The following is a 14465-nucleotide window of genomic DNA, read 5'->3' as shown; positions in this document are numbered from 1 at the left end:
CCTGTTTATGGGGGCCATTTGCTTGGTAGATTTTCAGTTTGTTTTTTTTTGGTTTTGTTTTATTATGAAAATATACAGAGGGTTTACAATTACATGGTCAAGATAGTGAGTAAATTTCTTATCAAGCATTGTTGCCTCATCCTTTGTTTCCCCATAACATCCCTTCCCATTTCCATACCCCCACCCCTACTGGCGTCTACCGCCCCATCCCCACCTGTCCACCCCCCACCCCACCGAAGTTGTAAAGGACATTTATAAATATAACGTCTTGTTCATCTTATAGTTGTAATGGGTCCACCTGTAAGATTATTTAAACAGTTTGTTTTTTTCCGTTTCCCTCCACAAAAATATATCAACACCAAATACTCTGGGGGAGATACATACAAAGCAACAAAGAAATCACCTTGTAAACATCTTAGAAACAATCACAGGAAATTCAAAAATTTGAATCCTTAACATGTGGTTAATTTCACCTAACATCAAATTGTCTGACAGTTTCTGTTTGTCTCACACATATACTAGTTATTGCAAATAAAGGAAACCATGGGACCTATATTTCTTTGGGCCTGGATTACTTCAATTAATATAATTTTTCAAAGTCATTCCATTTCCTAACAAATGGGTCAATGCCATTCTTTCTGATGGAGGCATAGAATTCCATTGTGTATGTATACCACATTTTCTTGATCCATTCATCTAATGAGGAGCATCGGGGTTGGTTCTATATGTTAGCTATGGTTGGAGTTCCGGAAAGATGGCAGAGGAGAAGCTGGAATCTGAACAAGCTCTTGCATAGAAAACAGTTTCAGAGTTCCAGTGAACAGTCCCAAGCCAGAGAATCACACCAAGTGTGCCATCACAGGACAGAGAGTTAGTCAAGAGAGGGGAAGCCAAGCAGACACATCTGAGCGCCTGCCAGCAGCTGCCGCTGCGGCGGCAGGGTGGCGGCGGCGACCACCGCCACGGGGCATACCTGAGACACAGTCCGGAATGAAGGAGCCAGACGCAGCAGTGGACTAGTGGATTCTACTCAACACCAGCAAGAACCGACAAGGAGCGGACAACTTCTTCCTGCACTTTGCAGACCAGAGACGACCCGGGATCCAAGACTCAGCTTGAGTAGAAGCCCGACTTCCTCACTCCTTTTCAGGGAGCAGAGGAGGGAAGGCCACCCCTCCATCCCCAGCACCGGTGAACTCGATCTTGGATACCGACAAAGCTCAGAGGAGCGGCTAGCTCCAGCTCAGGCCTTGGAATAAAATGAGTCATTTAGCAGGTCGCAAGAACTTAACGGCGAGGTGACCTCACAGACTCAGTTCCATCCAGGGAAAAGTCACCCAGCTCAGGCGCCAGCCATTGGAGTGGCTCTCCTCACCGGGTAACCAGAGCCAGAGGCTGCCCCTCCCTCTAGCAGCCACCACAATCAATTGAAAAACAGAAACCCTGAGAATGGCTCCAGGCTGGGTGCTGTGAGTTATTTTTTCACAAAATAGCCCCAGGGAAAAGCTACTGTTTGTTGAAAGGCCTCAACTCTACCTAGAACCTAGCCTCATCACTGCATCCCCCTCTTTTGTGATTCTCAAAGCAGATCACCCTCCCAGTAAACTAACCTGGGAGGGAGATCTCAAAATCTTGGGTAAAGCAGAGCATTTTTCTGCCTGTTCCAACAAACTAACTTAAGAAACCAATAAAGCCACAGGACCTCAAGCTGACCAGAGACTCCAACCAGACTCTGGTTACAGACAAAAGGGAGATACAGGAGTCTTCCCACCCCTCCCCCCCAAAAAAAATCAAAGAACTTTTTTTCTTCTTCTTCTTCTTCTTTTCTTTCTTTTTTTTTGTTTTGTTTTTTTTTTTCGTGTTTTGTTACCTTATATATATAAAAAATTTTTTTCCTTTTCTAAAACTTTTATTAATCTTTAATTTTTGCCTCTTCTGAAAAAATAATTGTTTTCCATTAACTTTTTTTTTCTCCTCTTATAATTTTTATTTTAGGAATACGTGAATGTGTGTTTTCCTTTCTTTTCTTGTCTTCTTTCTCTTTTTCTTTCATTTTTAATTATCTTTTCGTTTTTTTGTCTAGCTCTAATGAACTTCTGATCTTTTCTTCTCACTTTCCTATCCTTTCCACCTTTTCCTCTTTTGTTCTTCTTTATGTGACTTAACTCTTGTCCTGCACATCCTCAGATAAACCCGTAGTTAACTAGTAGACCCTATCCCCCATTGTGTACACACTTAATCCACAAACTTATTACTCAATTCAAAACCTCTGAGACTTAAATTCATTAATAGCAGTACTACCTCTTTATACCTATATAATATTTTAAGCATTTTTTAAAGTTTTTCACATCTCCTCTATGTCCCTCCCTTTCTGTCAACATATTCACATTCCTCTCTAAATAGATGGTCTTTTAATCTCTATAATAACATTAATTTTTACGTTTCTATTTTTTTTCTGGTCTCTTTTCATTCCCCTTTTCCTTTCTTCTTTCTCTCTCTCTCTCTACTTGCATCATACCCAACCTATTTCCTGCATTGTGATTAGGACATAGTTAACTCTCCCTGTGCCTCCCCACACCAATCTATTCCTATTTTTTACCCACATCTCTCCCTAACACTAATAATTTCTGGTTTTCCAAATTCTTCTCTGCGGTTGGAAGTCCTTTAACATATAGTTGTTTGATGTTGAATAGATGTATCTGTTGAAATAGATTGTATCTGTAGACTATTGACTGTACAAATGCAAACTTTGGTTGATGGTTGCCTTAAGATAGTGTTCTAGCACAAAACTGATGCTATCTTCATCTCAAATGGGCAGAGTAAGCCGGAAAAACACAAGAAAAATGGCAAATTCGGGTATCTCAATTCCCAATCTTGATAATCAGGGGTTAGAAGAGATAATGAATAATCCAGAGGAGAGTTCCCAAATAGCTCTACAAACACTGCTGGCAAACATGATAAATGAGAAGTTTGACAATGTACAAAGGACTCTGTATGAGCGTGATAGGGAGAGAGAGGAGGCATCCCAGAAGTTTATACAGGAATATCATAAGCATGAGGAAGCTTCTCAAAAACTGATACAGGATTTGCGTGAACAACTTGAGAATACTCAAAGAGAAAGGGAGGAATGGCGTGAGCAGGCTGAGAACACTCAAAGAGATCTGCAGGAATCCCATGAACGGGAGGAAGCTAATCAAAGAGTAATACAGGAATTGAGAGACCAGGTAGAGAACACACAAAGATCACTAAAGGCATTCATGGAATCCATTAACAAAGAGCTGAAGGAAGTCAGGGAGACCACAAAGGGAATGCTGAATGGAACCCAACAGAAGGAATGGGAGCCCAAAGAAACCATACCCAATCAACTTAGTGATTTGAGGACAAACACTGAACACCAAATTAAGGAAGTAAAGAAATTCATTCAAGACCTAAACAGAGCTTCAACGAAGAACTTGAAGCCATCAAAGCTGACCAATTAAAAGGAAAAGAGATAAAAAACAAAGTAGAGAGTCTTGACAGCAGGTTAGACCATGCAGAAGATCGAATCTCAGGGATTGAAGACAGCCTAGATATTATAGAGAAAGAACATACAACCATCCAAGACAAGTCCAAGAAATATGATAGATCTATCCAACACCTGGAAGACACCATCAGAAGGCCTAATCTAAGGATAATGGGTGTAGAGGAGCACCTAGAAACAGAAGTTAATGGTCTAGGAAATTTGTTTAACAGGATCCTAGCAGAGAACTTCCCAAACATGCAAAAAGATAGGCCTGTCCAGATACAAGAAGCCTTTAGAACCCCAAATAGACCAGACCAGAATAGGACATCCCACCGACACATTATAATCCACACAGGATCAACTCAGAACAGGGAAAAGATCCTTAAAGCTGTCAGAGAGAAAAGGGTAATCACTTATAAAGGGAAACCAATTAGAATCACCTCAGATTTCTCAACAGAGACAATCAAAGCAAGAAGAGCCTGGAATGATGTATGCCATGCCCTAAAAACAAACAACTATCAACCAAGAATACTGTACCCAGCTAAACTCTCCTTCATAACTGAAGGCCAAATAAAAACCTTCCATAGCAAAGAAAAATTGAAACAATACATCTCCACCAAACCAGCCCTACAAAAGATTCTTAAAGATGTCCTACACATAGAAAACCAACAAGACCGCAACAAAGGCCAAGAAACTGCACCCAAACTGAGAATCCAAGAACCATAGGAAGAACCCAGTTTTCGCAGCCCCCAAGAAAGTAGATAACATGGCAGGAACTCCCAAATACCTCTCAGTCCTATCTCTTAATGTTAACGGACTGAACTCTCCAATTAAGCGACATAGACTGTCTAGTTGGATTGAAAAACAAGACCCTTCTATCTGCTGCCTGCAGGAGTCACATCTTGCCCGTAAAAACAAACACATTTTCAATGTTAAAGGCTGGAACAAATTTACCCAGCAAACGGACCCCATAAACAGGCGGGAGTTGCAATCCTAATATCAGATAAAATAGACTTCAAATTAAAATTCGTGAAAAGAGATAAAGAAGGTCGCTACATACTAATTAAAGGATCTCTCCTTCAGGAGGATATTACAATTCTAAATATCTATTCACCAAACAATGGAGCACCCAAATTTATCAAAGAAACACTACTTTCCCTCAAATCTCATATAGATCCAGGACCAGATGGTTTTACAGCGGAATTCTACAAGGCCTTCAAAGCAGAGCTCACACCAATACTCCTCCAACTCTTCAATGAAATTGAAAGAGAAAGTTCACTACCGAACACATTCTATGAGCCATCATAACCCTCCTCCCAAAACCAGGCAGGGACTCATCAAAGAAAGAGAACTTTAGACCCATTTCTTTGATGAACATTGATGCAAAACTTCTCAACAAAATTTTGGCCAACCGACTTCAACAATTCATCCAAAAAATCATACACCATGATCAAACAAGATTCATTTCAGGGATGCAAAGCTGGTTTAATATACGCAAATCAATTAATATTATCTATCACATCAACAGGAGCAAGAATAAGAACCACATGGTTATCTCAATAGATTCAGAAAAAGCATTCGACAAGATCCAACACCCCTTTATGATGAAGGTTTTGGAAAAATTAGGAATCCATGGAACATTCCTCAATACAATAAAGGCTGTATATGACAAACCTACAGCCAGCATCATACTTAATGGTGAAAAACTAAAGCCATTTCCTTTTAACTCAGGAAAAAGACAAGGATGTCCACTCTCTCCACTTCTCTTCAGTCTAGTATTAGAATGCCTAGCTACAGCAATAAGACAAGATGCAGACATAAAGGGGATCCAAATAGGGAAAGAAGAAATAAAACTCTCCCTCTTTGTAGACGACATGATCTTGTATTTAAGAATCCCATAGACTCCACTCCCAAATTACTCAAGCTGATTCAAAACTTTGGCAAAGTAGCAGGGTATAAAATTAACCACCAAAAATCAATGGCCTTTCTGTATGCCAATAATGAGAACAGTGTGGCTGAAATTAGGAAAACAACTCCATTCGTAATAGCCCCACAAAAAATAAAATACCTAGGAATTAACTTAACCAAAGTGGTGAAGGACCTCTATGATGAAAACATTAAAATCTTGAAAAAGGAAATCAACACAGAACTTAAAAAATGGCAAAACCTCCCATGCTCCTGGATTGGAAAGATTAACATCGTGAAAATGACTGTACTTCCCAAGGCTATCTACAAATTCAACGCAATACCTATCAAAATTCCACCCTCATTCTTCAAGGAAATAGAAGAGGCAATCCAAAAATTCATATGGAACAATAAAAGACCCCAAATAGCAAAAATGCTCCTCAACCAAAAGAACACTGCTGGAGGAATATCAATACCAAATTTCAAACTCTACTATAAAGCCATAGTAATCAAAACAGCTTGTTATTGGCATAAGAACAGACCTCAGGACCAATGGAATAGAATTGAAAACCCAGAAATGAACCTACACACCTATGGCCATCTAATCTTCGATAAGGGAGCTAAAACAATAGAATGGAACAAAGACAGCCTCTTCAGTAAATGGTGCTGGCAAAATGGGTTAACTACATGTAGAAAACTAAAGCTAGATCCTTATATATCACCCTGCACCAGAATCAACACCAAATGGATGAAAGACCTCCAAGTCAAAGCAGACACTCTAAAAACATTACAGGTTGGAATAGGAGAAACCCTAGGTATCCTTGTCTCAGGGCGAAATTTTCTGAATAGAGACCCAGAAACACAACAAATCAAAGAAAGGTTGGACAAATGGGATTGCATAAAGTTGCAGAGCTTCTGCATGGCAAAGGACATAGCTAGCAAGATCAATAGAAAGCCCACGGATTGGGAGAAGATCTTTACTAGCCATACAACGGACAAGGGTCTCATATCTAAAATATACTTGGAACTCAAAAAATCACATCTGCCAACAACAAATCCTCAAAGAAACAACTGCCCAATAAACAAGTTGGCGAAAGACTTAAGGAGAAACTTCTCTGAAGAAGAAAGAAGGATGGCCAATAGGCACATGAAGAAATACTCAACCTCCCTAGCCATAAAAGAAATGCAAATCAAAACAACATTGAGATACCACCTCACTTCAGTTAGAATGGCAAAAATCAAGAACTCTAACAACAACAGATGCTGGAGGGGATGTGGACAGAAGGGAACCTTACTTCATTGTCGGCGGGAATGTAAACTTGTTCAACCACTTTGGAAAGCAGTATGGAGGTTCCTCAAAAGACTCCACATAGAGCTCCCCTATGACCCAGCAATCCCACTTTTGGGCATTTACCCAAATGTTTACAAACAAGACCACACTAAAGCTACCAGCACAACTATGTTTATTGCAGCATTATTTACCATAGCTAAGATCTGGAACCAACCCAGATGCCCCTCAGTAGATGAATGGATCAAGAAGATGTGGTATATATACACAATGGAATTCTATGCCTCCATCAGAAAGAATGACATTGCCCCATTTGTTAGGAAATGGAAAGGCTTCGAAAAAATTATATTAAGTGAAGTAAGCCAGGCCCAAAGAAACGTAGATCCCATGGTTTCCCTTATTTGCAGTATCTAGTATATGTATTAGTGAAGCAGAAATGTTCAGATAATGTGATGTTAGGAAAATGAACCCTTAGATATGTATTTTAATGTTTTCTTCTTTCATGCATGTGTTTCTAATGCATTTATAAGATTATTTCTTTGTTGCTTTGTATGCCCCTCCCCCACAGTATAACCCCTGCTTTCACTATATTTGATGTCAGTATAACTTGTGGAGGAGATGGGGAAAAACAAGTCATTTAAGGATACAGGTGGACCTGTTGCAACAATGGGAAGTACAAGTTGTCATGTCGAAAACGAGCTTAACAATGTTGGTGCGGGGGGAGGGGGGAAGTATTGGGACTGGGGGGGGGAGGCTGGGAAGAGATGTGAAGGAAAAACAAAGGAGGAGGCTGCAATGCTTGGTAAGAAATGTATGCATTATCCTGCCCATGTAATTGTAACCCCTCTGTACAGTATGTTCACAAATAAAATAAAATAAATTTAAAAAAAAGAAAAAATCAAAATAAATGGAGACATATAATTTTTGTGGATTGGAGGATACAATTGAGCCAAATATAAATTGTCTCCTCCCCTATTTGTTGGTCATTCGTGGGTTTTGAAATCTGGTCCTGGGCACTGACCCAATGCTTTTCAGCTCAAATGAGTGCTTTACCCATTGAGAAACTCTGGCACTGCTGGTTTTCTTGTTGTTAATTGGACATAAGAGTCTTACGGACATTCGCAATCCAGCTGGTTTTGAACCACAATCCTCAGATCACAGCCTCCTCTGCAGCTAGGATTACAATCATGAGCCAACATCGTCCAGGTTCACAGTTTTATTTATGTTTATGACAACTTCTAAAAACACCTGACAAGCACTCTGACTCATTCACAAAGGAAAATAAACTGGAATATATTTCTCTGTCCAATATTAAAGCTGTTAGTATAAAATTGTTATATTTGTAGAGAAAAAATGTACAGCTCAATGGGTCTGTACAGCACCAGATTAGCTCCACATAAATATTATCAAGGAATATTTAATAAGAGGTAAAACCAAATATTTGTAAAATGACATTCTTTTTAATAAGTGGTGAGAGGTTAGACAATATTGGGGAGAATTAAAAAGTAAACATTGACTTAAACATAACTATTTATTCAAATATTAACGTCAAGCAGGATTAAAACATGGCATATAAAACAAAACTAGTGATGCAAATGTAAAACAAAGAAAGATGTCTTGACAATTTTGGAGATGAAACTTTCTTAAATTTGGCATTAAAATTATAGGCAAGGAAAACAATATAGTAGAACTTAATGAAAGTGTAAAATAATTTGGTCTGTGAAAGCTCATATACAAGTAGTGAATAGAAGTTGGAAGCAGGTGGCTCATGTGTCTCATCCTAGCTACTTGCTAGCCTGTGATTTAAGTTTTGCTATATGAAGCCAGCCCCCCACAAAATAAAGTCCTTGAGAATATTATTTCTGATTAATCAGCAAAAAGCCAGAAGTGAGGTGTGACTGAAATGTTAAATTTTTATCAAATTGCCAGAAATTTCAGGGACCCTGAGTTCAAGCCCCAGGACCATACATACATGTAGAAAGGTAATAGTAGTAATAATGATAGTGATGATGATGATGATTATGATGATTATAATGATGATGAGGTGTACCCATAGTCAAGGATAAATTATGTATAAATCTTATACCTGAAGAATGCCTCAAATCTAGATTCTACATAAAACTCTCAAAACCTAATGTTAAAAAGAACATCAATTAGAAACCAGCAAAGTATATCTTGTGAAAAATAAGCACAAGAAAATCATCATCAGTCGCCAAATAAATGCACATTAAAACCAAAATGACATCATAAAAAATGTATAAGAATTACTTCCCATAATACAATAATGACCATACTAAATGTTATCAAAAAACAGAGAAAATGGATGCTGGCAGAAATGTCAAATGGGAAATCCACTTCTGAAAACATTTGACAAGTTCTTAGAATATGAAATAAGCAAATACCCACTGTATAGCACAGGAATTGATCTTTCCAGGCTTTGCCTCATAGAAATAAAATATAACATTCACCCAAACGCCAAAACACAGAGGATTATAGCAGCATTATTTCCTCTAGTCAAAGAAAAGCAAATCAATTCAGGCTTTCTTCAAGTGAATGGGAAACGAATTGTGCTATATTCTCTAATAACAGAACTAAAAGGCAACTCGAGTTAATGCAATAAAAAATTAAGGCATACAATAACTGGGATTAATCTACCATAGATTTGATGGCAATCATGTTTATTTATTGCATGATCTAAATGTTGGAGAAAAAAATATGTTGGTTGCCAGGATAAAAGAGGTTTCAGATGGAAAAAAGACAAGTGGTGGATTTAATTATAAAAGGCAAACACGAGACAATTATTTTTGGTAAAGAAACGTATCTGTAAATACTGGATATTAATATAGATTTGATAAAATTATATTGGACTTAATATGTGCACAAAATAATTAAATTAACTGGTCTGCATAAGATACTTGAGACATACTAATGTCCTATTTGTGATGTCATAATAGAAATATTTAAATAAATTGGAAAAAGTATTCAAGGGATTTATCTATGTTCTTATAAGATCATAAAGATCCATACTAACCTCTATAGAATTTAATATCTAGAAAACAGAAGTCAATATTGAATGTTTACATTGAAAATAATGTGGGTCCAAGCTTGAGATGAAATATACCTTGTTAATTAGAAGGCGGAGATTTAGGAGACTGATATGCGGGCCAGTTCTGAAAAACACAAATTCGTGAGGAACTACAAAAACAAAGAAAGCTAGATATAATGAAATTTCCTGCTATCTCACGTTTGTGGAAGCCATAGGTAAGTGGTAATTACTCAAGGGTGGCTTGGCCTGAAAAATAATCTAAAGTGGTTAGAGCCTTAGCAACAAAAATAAGTCTGTAGCATGCTTCCCTTTTATAATTAAACCCACTACTTCTATTTGTCCCAACTTGTTAAAACAGGAGTGGTTATAAACAAAAGCACTGGTCTGAAGCCTCAATATAAGGACCTCAGTCTATGTGGGCCAGAGTCTCTAACATGAGGTTTTATTTAAATTACCAAGCATTATTTTAGATTTTGCATAGTGGGATGGTGCATAGTCACAAGCAAGGTCTGCTAAGTCAGGTAATCCAATCTACTCTTTCACAGGTTACCCAATAGCCAGGTTTCAATAAAAATGACTACAATGAGATTGTACAAATGAGACTGCCACTTTTCCCTTTCATGAATCAAAATTCTGTCAAATGATTTCTGTCTTCCAGATGTTTACATATTTCTCATGATCTTTTCTACTATTTTGTCTTCATTATTGATGTTCATATTACTTTTTGTTGTTGTCTTGTGTGTATATGCCATTTTTAAGGCTGGAACTGTTTTATGGTCTTCCTTGAATTTTTTGCTCATAGCTTTTTGTTTGCTCTATTTTTTTGCTCTAATTTTTTGCTCTATTCCTTGAGCCACATTCTCACCTTCTGCTTCTTGCTGGATAATTGGAGATAAGTTTTCTCACATTTTTGTCTGTTAGAACTGACATTGAACTAAAGTATTCAGGTCTTAGACTCCTGAGTTTCTAGGATTCTACACATGAATGGCTAACGCCAATCTTTGCTTTACTGTTATTTTAATTATGTGATAGAGGAAAGTGGAAGTATATTTGTGGTAAGGGTGCAATTTTCAAATACAAGTTTGAATCAACTTGATATAATGTAATTGCTATCAATTTTAACAGTTAAATCAATGAATATTACACATTTCCAAAGAAATATAATTGAAAACAAAACGCAGAATGATTTACTTAAAACAAGAAACAGAACCATGAATTTCTTTCACTTTACAATTAATGTTTTATGTAACTTTAATTAGCAGACTTCCATGACTAAATGTTAATATATTAATTTTATACTACAAGAAGAAAAGTGATCATAGTTAAGAATAGATATTTCATCACAATGAGACGATAAGTTTTTGAGCATTCTCACTAAAAAGAAATGTTACATGCAGAAATTAATGGATATAGTTGCTCATGCTTGTAACCCTAGCTACTAAGGAGGTTGAGAACTGAGAATCATGGCTCAAGGCCAGCCTACGCAGGAAAGTCTGTGAGTATATTAACTCCAATGAGACAAAAGAAAACTGGAGTGGCTCAAGAGGTAGAGCAGTAATCTTGAGCTGAAGAACTGAGGGACAGTGTCCAGGTCCAGATTTCAAGCCTCCAAACTGACAATTAAAAATAAACCATTAAAAATAAACAGTACTTTGAAATAAATCTTAAAATATATATTCTAAAAATTTTTAAATCCTCACTAGATATACTAGTTTATATAAATAAATAGAAGTGTTTTCTGGTTTTAGTTGTTATTGAATGAATTGTGTAAATCACACATTCCTTATTCAAATCATATTTGTAGGTATATACACTTAAATGCCATAAGTATAACTAACAGATATGTGATAGGCAGTGCTGTTTTAGGAATCTCCCTTGGCATTCTAACATTAACACTTCTCCCCTGAATTCGATATGCCCTCCAATCTTGTCAGAAGTTTCAACTCATTGGAGCAGAAAAGTATAAGCCATAATCATTGTTTGGAAAAACTGTAACATTTTACACGTATTTCAGTTAGTTTAAGAACCAAAACATTTAAGTCATCTGAAATATGCCAGTAATAACGAAATGTCTTCTGAGCTTTTTAGTCTCTTAAGAGATGAAAATCTTTAAATATACATCTAATTTTTTCTGCCTAACATCCTATATCTTAAGAAGATCTTTGGCATAAAGGATAAATACAGATTCTCTTGTGAGATGAAAGAAAGAGATGAGAAAATACATACTTACAGTGATTGTGTAAATAAACTAAGAAATTCGTTCAACCTTCTGAGGGCTCTTAGCTCATTGGACTAGAACAATGCTGGAATCTAAGGTTATATTAAAATTTTAGACTTGAGCCTATCTTTAAGACTGCTTAATACTATTGATTTTTCAGTCAGTATTCTTTTTGTTGTTGGTCATGGTGGTTGTGGGGGTTGTGGCCCTTGAACTCTGGGCCTGGGTGCTGTCCCTCAGCTCTTCAACTCAAGGCTAGAGTTCTACCACTTGAGCCATAGGGCCACTTCAGGTTTTCTGGTGGTTTATTGGAGATAAAAGTCTCATGGACTTTTCATGCACAGGCTGGCTTTGAAACATGATACTCAGATCTCAGCCTCCTGAGTAGCTAGGATTACAGGGGTGAGCCACCGGCAACTCAATTGGCTTCTCTGTACAACATCAACCATAAAATAAAATGAAGTAAAATCAATAAAGGACGTGTTTGGCAAATAAAGTAAAATGATAACTTACAGACAAATGAAAATAATAATATACATATATGTCTATATACATGTATATACACATTTGTATATCCTTATATAGGTATTAGTATATATACACATATAAGTATGAATATATGCATATGTACATATAGTGTGTATACATATAAATTTATTTAAAGAGACTTGAATCAGAAATATATTAATAGCATATTAATGCCAATGAAAAACTTTAACCATCCTGAATAAGCTATAAAAAATCCAAATACATATCTCTATAGTAATATAATAACAACCAAGTAACATATGGAAAGATCATAACATACATAGAAATTGCATACATATAGAGATTAGTGGAAATAGAAACAATAAGATAGCCCTGCACAACCATTATGTAGAAATTGGAAACCTTATACATTGGTGTTTGACATTTAAAATGATATAGTCAGTTTGTTGAACATACTGGCAATCTCTAAGATATTATATATAGAGTTGCCTCTGTGATCCAGCATTTTGAATCATAATGTTATATACAAAATAGATTTCAACATATGTCCAATGAGACACATGTACAAGAATATACAGAGCAAAACCTTTTACATTAACATGTAATAAAGAATTTAAATGCCCATTGAGGATGTTATTCTATTATACATATGCTCTATCCATGAGAAAAGTTTACATGGACTTACTGTAAAAACAGTAATATTACATGGGGAAAATGGATAAAATAGACTACATTTTCTAATTATATGAGCTTTTTAAAATTGGCACATCTGTAGAGGAAGAATATGAAATAATAGTTGCTCAAGAGAGGTATGTTGGAATGTTGACAGGAAGTGACTAATAATAAATATGGGAATATTTTGAGAGGGTAGTAGTGATAAAATGTTCTAGAACTGAAGGCAATATTCTCACTCCAACTCTTTAACATTCTAAGAATCATTTTACTTTATCGAAAAATTACAAATTGCATTTGCATTAACTTTAGGAAAATTTTTAGAATAGTAGTGGGTGAATCTAAGTGATAATATAGAATTTAAAATCACAGAATTCTATAATGCATAACTTTAGTATGTTGATGATTAAGACTATCAAGAAAATATGATCCGTGGTATATTCTCTGAGTGACTATACATGCTATTGTGAGTCAGTGAATATTCTACAAAATTATGTAAATTGAGGGATGAGATAGGATTGTGAAGGATGAGGGATAATGATTATCAAGAGGCATTGTATAGGGCTGGGAATGTGGCTTAGTGGTAGACTGCTTGCCTTGCATGTGTGAAGCCCTGGGTTTGATTCCTCAATACTACATAAACAAAAAATCTGGAATTGGCACTATGACACAAGTCATAGAAGACTAGCATGAGGAAAAGAAACTCAAGGACATTGCCAAGGCCCTGATTTCAAGCCCCAGGACGAGTAAAAAAAAAAAGGTGCATTGTATTAAATTGGCACTAGTGGCTCACACCTGTAATCCTATATAATCAAGAGGCTGAGGATTGAGGTTTGAAGCCAGTCCAGGCAAGAAAGTCTGTGAGATTCATATTTCCAATTAAATCTCAGAAAAATCTGAAAGTGCTGCTGTGCCTCAAGTGATAGAATTCTAGCATTCATCCAAAGGCACTCAGGAACAGCATTCAGACCCAGAGTTCAAACCTCAGGAGAGAAAAAAGAAAAAAAAAAAAAACCTCACTAAACACTATTCATTAGCTGCTTTGTCAAACAGCAACTCCCATACAACTACTTAAAGTTAATTAAAAATATGATAAAATGTAAGTCATTTTGTGAACCAGACATAAATAGAATACATGGGACGAAGTAAATTTTAATACATGCAGTTTAGGTTGTAATTTGTTCTACAGTCTTCTTACATCATTTATGAAATTGACAATGCAGTCAATTATAGGTCAATTTCCTTAAGGAACAGATTTTATTCTGCTGTCTTCTCATAGGAAAACATAGAGGTGATTTTTTTGCCTCTTATTGAAGTATATCTGATATTTTAAACTAGATTTGTC

The sequence above is a fragment of the Dipodomys spectabilis genome, unplaced genomic scaffold (genome assembly GCF_019054845.1).
Source record: "Dipodomys spectabilis isolate Male_0828 unplaced genomic scaffold, ASM1905484v1 ptg000070l, whole genome shotgun sequence".
Classification (NCBI taxonomy): domain Eukaryota; kingdom Metazoa; phylum Chordata; class Mammalia; order Rodentia; family Heteromyidae; genus Dipodomys; species Dipodomys spectabilis.
Note: the sequence above shows the minus strand (reverse complement) of the source record.